The sequence below is a fragment of the Arachis hypogaea genome, chromosome 20, assembly GCF_003086295.3.
Source record: "Arachis hypogaea cultivar Tifrunner chromosome 20, arahy.Tifrunner.gnm2.J5K5, whole genome shotgun sequence".
Taxonomy (NCBI): domain Eukaryota; kingdom Viridiplantae; phylum Streptophyta; class Magnoliopsida; order Fabales; family Fabaceae; genus Arachis; species Arachis hypogaea.
In genome coordinates this window covers 67,807,152-67,814,798 of record NC_092055.1, presented here as the reverse complement: position 1 = coordinate 67,814,798, position 7,647 = coordinate 67,807,152, and positions in this window count along the sequence as shown.

The following is a 7,647-nucleotide window of genomic DNA, read 5'->3' as shown; positions in this document are numbered from 1 at the left end:
AAAGAACCCCTCTTGACTCCTGATCCTGAACTTAAGAAGACTCTGAGGAGGCGTTTACAATAAGCTAAAGCACAATAGTTGGGAAGAGACCTTTCAAAATGTTTTGAACAAGAAACAGAGGATATGGCCGAACAACAAGAGGAACCTAAAAAGGTCCTTGGTGACTTCACCATGCCTACCTCTGACTTTTATGGTAGAAGCATTGCTGTACCTGACATTAGAGCTAACAATTTTGAGGTTAAGCCTCAGTTAGTCTCTGTTCTGCAACAGAACTGCAAATTCTATAGACTTCCACTGGAAGATCCACATCAGTTCTTAGAAGAATTCTTATAGATTTGTGATACTGTAAAGACTAATGGAGTTGATTCTGAAGTCTATAAGCTTATACTTTTTCCCTTTGCTCTAAGAGACAGAGCTATGTTTTGGTTGGATGCCCAACCAAGAGAGAGTCTTGACTCTTAGAAAAAGCTTGTAAATGCTTTCCTGGCTAAGTTCTTTCCTCCTCAAAGTATGAGCAAGATTAGAGTAGAAGTACAAACCTTCAGACAAAGAGAAGGTGAATCCCTCTATGAAGCTTGGAAAAGAAACAAGCAGCTGATCAGGAGATGTCCTCCTGACATGCTCTTAGAATGGTCCCTCATAGGCATGTTCTATGATAGCTTGTCTGAGATATCCAAGATTTCCTTGGATAGCTCTGTAGGTGGACCCCTCCACTTGAAGAAAACACTTGTAGAATCTAGAGAACTCATTGAGATGGTTGCAAACAACCAATTCATGTACAACTCTGAGAGAAATCCTGAGAAGAAAGGAGTTCATGAAGTTGAAACTCTGAATGCCATCCTGGCTCAGAATAAGATCCTGACCCAACAAGTCAACATGATCTCTCAACATCTCACTGGGATGTAAACTACAGCTGGCAGTACTTAGGATGCTTTTCTTGAAGAAGAAGCTTATGATCCTGATCCACCCACCATGGAGGAGGTGAATCATATAGGAGAAGTATATGGAAACACTTACAATCCTTCATGGAGGAATCATCCTAACCTTTCATAGAAGAATCAACAGAAACCTCAGCAAGGTTTCAATCAAGGTAGTAGGAACCATGATAGGTTCAACAACAGGCCACCATTCTCATCTTCTCAAGGGAATATGGAGACCTCTAAGCAGATCCTATCTGACTTAGCCACTATGGTTTCCATCCTTACTAAGACCACTCACAGTTTCATTAATGAAACAAGGTCCTCCATTAGAAACTTGGAGGTACAAGTTAGTCAACTGAGCAAGAGTGCAAGGCCATAACTACAGAGGTTGAGGCTGAATTAGAGGAGAATGGAAAGGCAATGAATGCCAGTGAAGAAGCCTTCATTGGGCATTCAACGCCCACCAGCCCAGGGAAGCTGGCGTTGAATGCCAGCAAGGACATCTCTGCTGGGCGTTCAACGCCCAGAATGCTAGAGGGACTGGCATTTAACGCCAGTCAGGGTGGACAGCAAGGGCATTCAATGCCCAATAAGCTAATAGAGTTGGCGTTGAACACCAAAAAAGCACACCCTTTGAGTGCCTGAATCCCACTCAAGAACCCTCTAGCCCAGAACCAAAGGAAACCACAAAGATAATTGAGGTTCCTTTGAATGCACTTCTGCAGTGCATAGGTTCTGATGATTACACATCCTCAAGTGAGGATGAAGATACTAGGGAAGAGCAAGTTGCTTGTTTCCTAGGAGCTCTAATGAAGCTAAAAGCTAAACTATTTGGTACAAAGCCTCTGGAGGAAGAACCTTCACTACTTACCAAAGAACTCCATACTTTGGTTCAGCAAGAGCTACCTCAGAAGCTTCTAGACCCTGGACGCTTTCTGATTCCTTGCAATATAGGCACTATGACCTTTGAAAAGGCTCTATGTGACCTAGGGTCAAGCATCAACCTCATGCCACTCTCTGTAATGGAGAAGCTGGGAATCTTTGAGGTACGAACTGCAGACATCTCTTTAGAGATGGCAGACAAGACCATGAAAAAGCCATATGGCTTAGTAGAGGATGTGTTGGTTAAAGTTGAAAACCACTACATCCCTACAAACTTCATTATCTTGGACATAGGAGAGGATGAGGATGACTATGTCATCCTTGGAAGACCTTTTCTATCCACAGCTAATGCTATCATTAATGTGGCTAAGGGAGAACTAACCCTAAAGTTAAGGGAGGATCACATCTTATTTAAGATGCCTCACCCCAATTCTCCCTCTAAAAGAGAGATAACTGTGCAACACCTAATGTGCCAACCCTCTCTTTCTATGCAGAGCTCTGCAAAGCCCGAGACATCAATTCTAAGTTTGGTGTTGGGTAGCCCTCAACAAGCTCTAAGCACAAAGGTACTAAAAAGAAAGTACCTAGAGGCTGGAGGAACAAGAAAGTTCCTACTGAAGGCCTCTCACCTGGCATGAGAATTGTCTTCAATGAGAATCCAGTCCTACCATATACAGTAAGCCATGTCCTATCTCTAGAGCATGTAGAGCTCATTCATGAGAGGGCAGGAAGAAAATGCACTGTCAAGGGCAAAAATTTGAACCTATACTCACCTCCGTAAGGAGCTAAAGGTCAAGCTAGTGACTTTAAAAGAGCGCTTGTTGGGAGGTAACCCAACTTTACTCAACCATTTATTTTCCTTTTGTTTTTCCTTTTAGTTGTCAGAGTCATGATCATGTGCATCAGTCAAGAGACAGATTTCACAGCAGTGAAAACAGAACACTCCAAATGTAGTGTTAAAGTTAAACACCAGTGAGGAAGCCCTCCTAGGCATTCAACGCCCCAAGAGGGGAGCATTGCTGGCGTTGAACACCAGCCAGGTAGCAGCCCCTGGGCATTCAAACGCCAATGCAAAGAAGCAAGGAATCTGGAATTCCCTAGCCTCTCAGGACCAAGAGGTCCTATAGAAGCTCCATCTACCCCACCTTCTTCTCCATTGATCATATTTACTCGAGGACGAGCACAACTCTTAAGTTTGGTGTTGTAAAAGCTTTGCTTTGTGACATCTACCACTCTTAAGTATAGAAGAAGAGGATGGAGCAAACTAGAGAGTTGATGAATCCATATTTGATGATGATTTTTTGTTAGAATTGGATGGATTTTCATCATATAAGCTTGCACTTATTCCCTTGAATAGCATGCTTTTGAACTTTCCTTCCAAATTGTGCTTGATTATGAAAATGTACTCTTTTGTGCTTAATTTAATCTATTTTATTCCGTTTGCCTTCTATTTGATGCCTTGATGTTGTTTGTGAGTGATTCCAGGTGTATAAGGTAAGAATGGGTTGGAGAAAATAGAAGAAGAGCATGCAAAATGGAGGAAACATGAAGAATCAAAGGGGATGAGCTCAGAGACGTGTGCGTGTGCAGAGCTGCCTGTGCGTATGCACAGCTGCCCAATCAGAGAGCGTGGATTGCTTCGAGCGCGTCGCGCGTCCATTCAAGCACCGCCTAGTGTGCGTGCGCATGGCTACTTGTGCGTACGCACAGGACTGGATTTCTCGCAAGGTATGCGGACGCACGCATCTGTGCGTCCTCACAGTTGTCCGCAAATGACTTTATTAAAAAGGCATGTGACTCGCGATTTGGGGGCTTTGGAGGCCCATTTCTGAAGTCTTCTAGCTCATATTGGAGGGGAAATGAGGGACATAACATAGCATATCATTAGTATAGTTTTAGGAGTAGTAGTAGGAAGCTTTTAGTTAGTTTTTTTTCTCTAAGTTTTTCATCATCTCTGTTAGGGTTTATATTAGGGTTTTACATTCAAGTTCCATTTCCATTTTTGATCTTGGACTTTGCTAGCTTTCATTGTAAGTATTCTCTTGTTATTACTCTTTATAGTTACATTGTCATTACTCTTTCTTCTAGTTCAAGTTATAGTTCAATTTTGCTTCTTTCTTGCAATTTTAATTTCTTGTTGATGAATTTGATGTTTGATGTTTGTTTCATGCTTTCTTGTATTATCCTTGTTGATTGAGATCAATTGTTGCTTTTAGTTTTAAGCATTTTCTCATTTTCTCCATGTTTAAGGTTTTTGCCCACCAAGTGTTTGACAAAATGTCAAACATGGTTTTAGGCTAAATTTTTGGTTCTTGGCTTGGGTAAAGTGAGCAATTGGGTTTCTAGAGTTGGAATGTCCAACATTTAGTTTCAATTATTGGATTGTTAATTGTTCTTGGTCCCACTAACGCTAATTTGTTGCTAAGCCAATTAGCAAGCAATTTGGGATTTGTGGGTTGGGAACACTTATGCTCATTTAATTTACTTTCCGATCTGAGGGTTGATCAAGTGAGATTAATCCATTATAATTGTCATAGTTGTGGTTCCAACAAGGAAAGGATCCTTAGCTCACTCCAAGCGAAGACTCTTTTTGATGCTTTTAATCTTTCATATACTTCTATGTTGATCTCTTTTATATTTTACTTGTTTATATTACATAGTCGGTTCTTGAATTTCTTTATTAGTTCAATCATTACAATTTTGCATGTTCTTTTATTGCTTTATATGTTCATTTTTCATTGACAACCCCTTGATCACTACAATCGGATTTGCACACTTATCGTTCTAAAAGTACTCCTTGGGAGACAACTCGGGAGTCAAATACTCTCGGTTTTGAATTAGTTTTGAATTGTGATACATCTTGTGAATTTCCAATTTGATCGGTGGCCAACTTCTTGGGTTAGGACTATACTTACAATGCTAATTCCATTTTCGGATAATCGAGTTCTTAACCTATATGCGATTTGGTCATTGTCAAGAGTATGCACATGAACTTGTGCAGCCCCCTCAACAAAGACAAAGGAGTGACATAGAAGGGATCAAGCATTATATCGGATCCTCAAGGAGGAGTAGTAGCCATCATCATCCAGGTGGATTCGTTCTCTTTATCTCCTTGTCTGTTATTTTTTTATTTTTTGTCTGTTTTATTTTATGTTTTCTTGCTCTAGTTGTATGATCATTTGTATTGATGTCTTTAAGTTGTAAAATGTTCCGTATATCTCTCACCTTGCTTAAATAAAAATTTTTTATTGAAAAGAACTGAGAGATACATGAATTTCAAGTTTATATTAAGATTAGTTTAATTAGTTTGATGTGGTGTCATCTGCTTTTGTTTTCTGAATGTATGAAATAAACAGTGCATATTTGAAGTTGAAATTTTAGAATGTTGGCTCTTGAAAGAATAAGGAAAAAGGAAAAATATTATTGATAATCTGAAAAATCTGAAAATTGATTCTTGAAGCAAGAAAAAGGAGCAAAAAGCAAAAGAAAAAGCATGTTGCAAAAGAAAAAAATTTATATGCATGCAAAAAAGAAAGAAAAAAGTGGCAAAAAAGAAAAAAATGAAAAGCAGAAAAATCCATTACTGCCCAAAAATGCAGAAAAATGAGGGCAGATTGAAAAAGCCAGTAACCATTCAAGGGTAAAAGGACCCAAGGCTTTGAGCATTAATGGATAGGAGGGCCTACAAGAATAAAATCCTGGCCTAAGCGGCTAAACCAAGCTGTCCCTAACTAGGTGCTTGTGGCATGAAGGTGTCAAGTGAAAAGCTTGAGACTGAGCGGTTAAAATCGTGGTCCAAAGCAAAAAGAGTGTGCTTAAGAAATTTGGACACCTCTATCTGGAGACTCTAGCAAAGCTGAGTCACAATTTGAAAAGGTTCACCCAGTTAAAGTGTCTGTGGCATGAATGTATCCGGTGGTAATACTGGAAAACAGAGTGCTTAGGGTCAAGGCCAAGACTCAAAAAACGCTGTTCAAGAATCAAAATAAGCTTAACTAAGAGAGTCAATAATATCATCTGGATTCTAAGTTCCTAAGGATGCCAGCATCTTTGAGTTTCAATGGATAGTGAGATGCCAAAACTATTCAGAAGTAAAAAGCTACTAAGTCCCGCTCATCTGATTTTAACTAAGCTTTATTTGAAACTTAGAAATTTATTGTATCCTAATTTTCTTTTTATCCTACTGTGTTTTTAGTTGCTTGGGAAAAAGCAACGGTTTATGTTTGGTGTTGTGATGAGCGGATATTTTATACGCTTTTTGACATCAATTTCATATAGTTTTTAGTAGTTTTATTTTGTTTTTATTAAGTTTTTATAGGTTTTAGTGTCAAATTCACATTTTTGGATTCTACTATGCGTTTTTATGTTTTTAGGAATTTTCAGGTATTTTCTGGCTGAAATTGAAGAGCTGGAGCAGAAGTCTCATTTAGAGACAGAGAAAGCACTACAGATGCTGTCTGGATCTGACCTGCCTGCATTCGGAAGAGCTTTTCTGGAGCTACAGAAGTCCAAATGGAGCGCTCTAAATGGATATGAAAATCTGAGTTCGAGAGCTTTCCATCAATATTTAATAGTCCATACTTTGCTTCGGATTAGAAGGCCTAAAACTGGCGTCCAACGCCGGTTTCTTGCCCCCTTCCAGGTGTCCAGCGCCCAAAGGGCAGAGCCCAGCCTCCAAAGGCCCATAGAGGACCCCCTAGCTGGCATTCCATACCCAAGGAGTCTCATAGCACGTGTATCCCATTAAATCTCAGCACAAACACTCACCAAGTAGGCCTCAGAAGTGGATTTTAGCACTAAACAGACTGTTTTACCCTTACTAGTCATTAGTTTAGCATTAAGGGATTTAATTCATGTAACACGCATACAGATCATACACCATTCAGCCCTGTTTTCGTTTTTACTTTGTTTTTACTTTCAGTATAAGTTTCTAAACTTCCTAGGTTGAGGGGAGGAGCCCTACTGAGTCTCATGAATTAATAAAAGTACTATTGTTTCTTCTTCGATTCGTGTTTGATCTATCTCTAAGATGTATATTCTGATCTTCGTCGTGGTGAGCAGGGTGATCTGACAAATTAGCTCTGTTCATCATATTAAGACGAACGTGCCTGACAAACACCTACGTCTACTTGGGTTCGTGTGAGTACCTGGAAGAAAAGCACGAGCCAACAGCTATGTTTATACATCTCTCAGACGGTTAATCCACGATTTTGTTGGGGACGTCTCGAGACACCAGTTGAGCCGATCTCCGGGGAGATTAGGGTCTCCGTGGTATAGGCTAGAATCCAAAGAAGCAACATTCTCTGATCCGAAAGATTCGACCTTGTCTGTGGCATGATATTGATCATTTCCGTCGACTAGGAATTTAATCTCAAAATAACATTGGCGTTGTAAGTATAGTTCCTAGCCAACAAGTAATGCTCAAATTAAATATTCCAATTCAAAACAAAATATAAACCGAGAGTAATGAAACCTCGGGTCGTTCTCCCTAGGACTGTAAATGAAATGTTACTTCTTTCGGTTGTGAAGGGAACAAAAAGGGGTTTGAAATCAAAGAACAAAATATTAAAAGAACTTAAGCAATAAAAGAACTAAGGAATGCTCAAAATTGGGATTAATGCAATTAAAGGGAAATAAGATCAAAACTAGTGAAAATGCTATAAATGCAATAAAGATCCTTGACTTGGGAATGAGGATCCAAGGAATCCTATCATTGCCATAACCACAACTATGGTAATTACGATGAGTCATTCTCGCCTAGTCAACCCCAACCATCGAGGAGTAAGTCAAGCAAGCATAATTGACCTTAATCCATAAGTCCTAACCAACTTACCAAACTAATTGA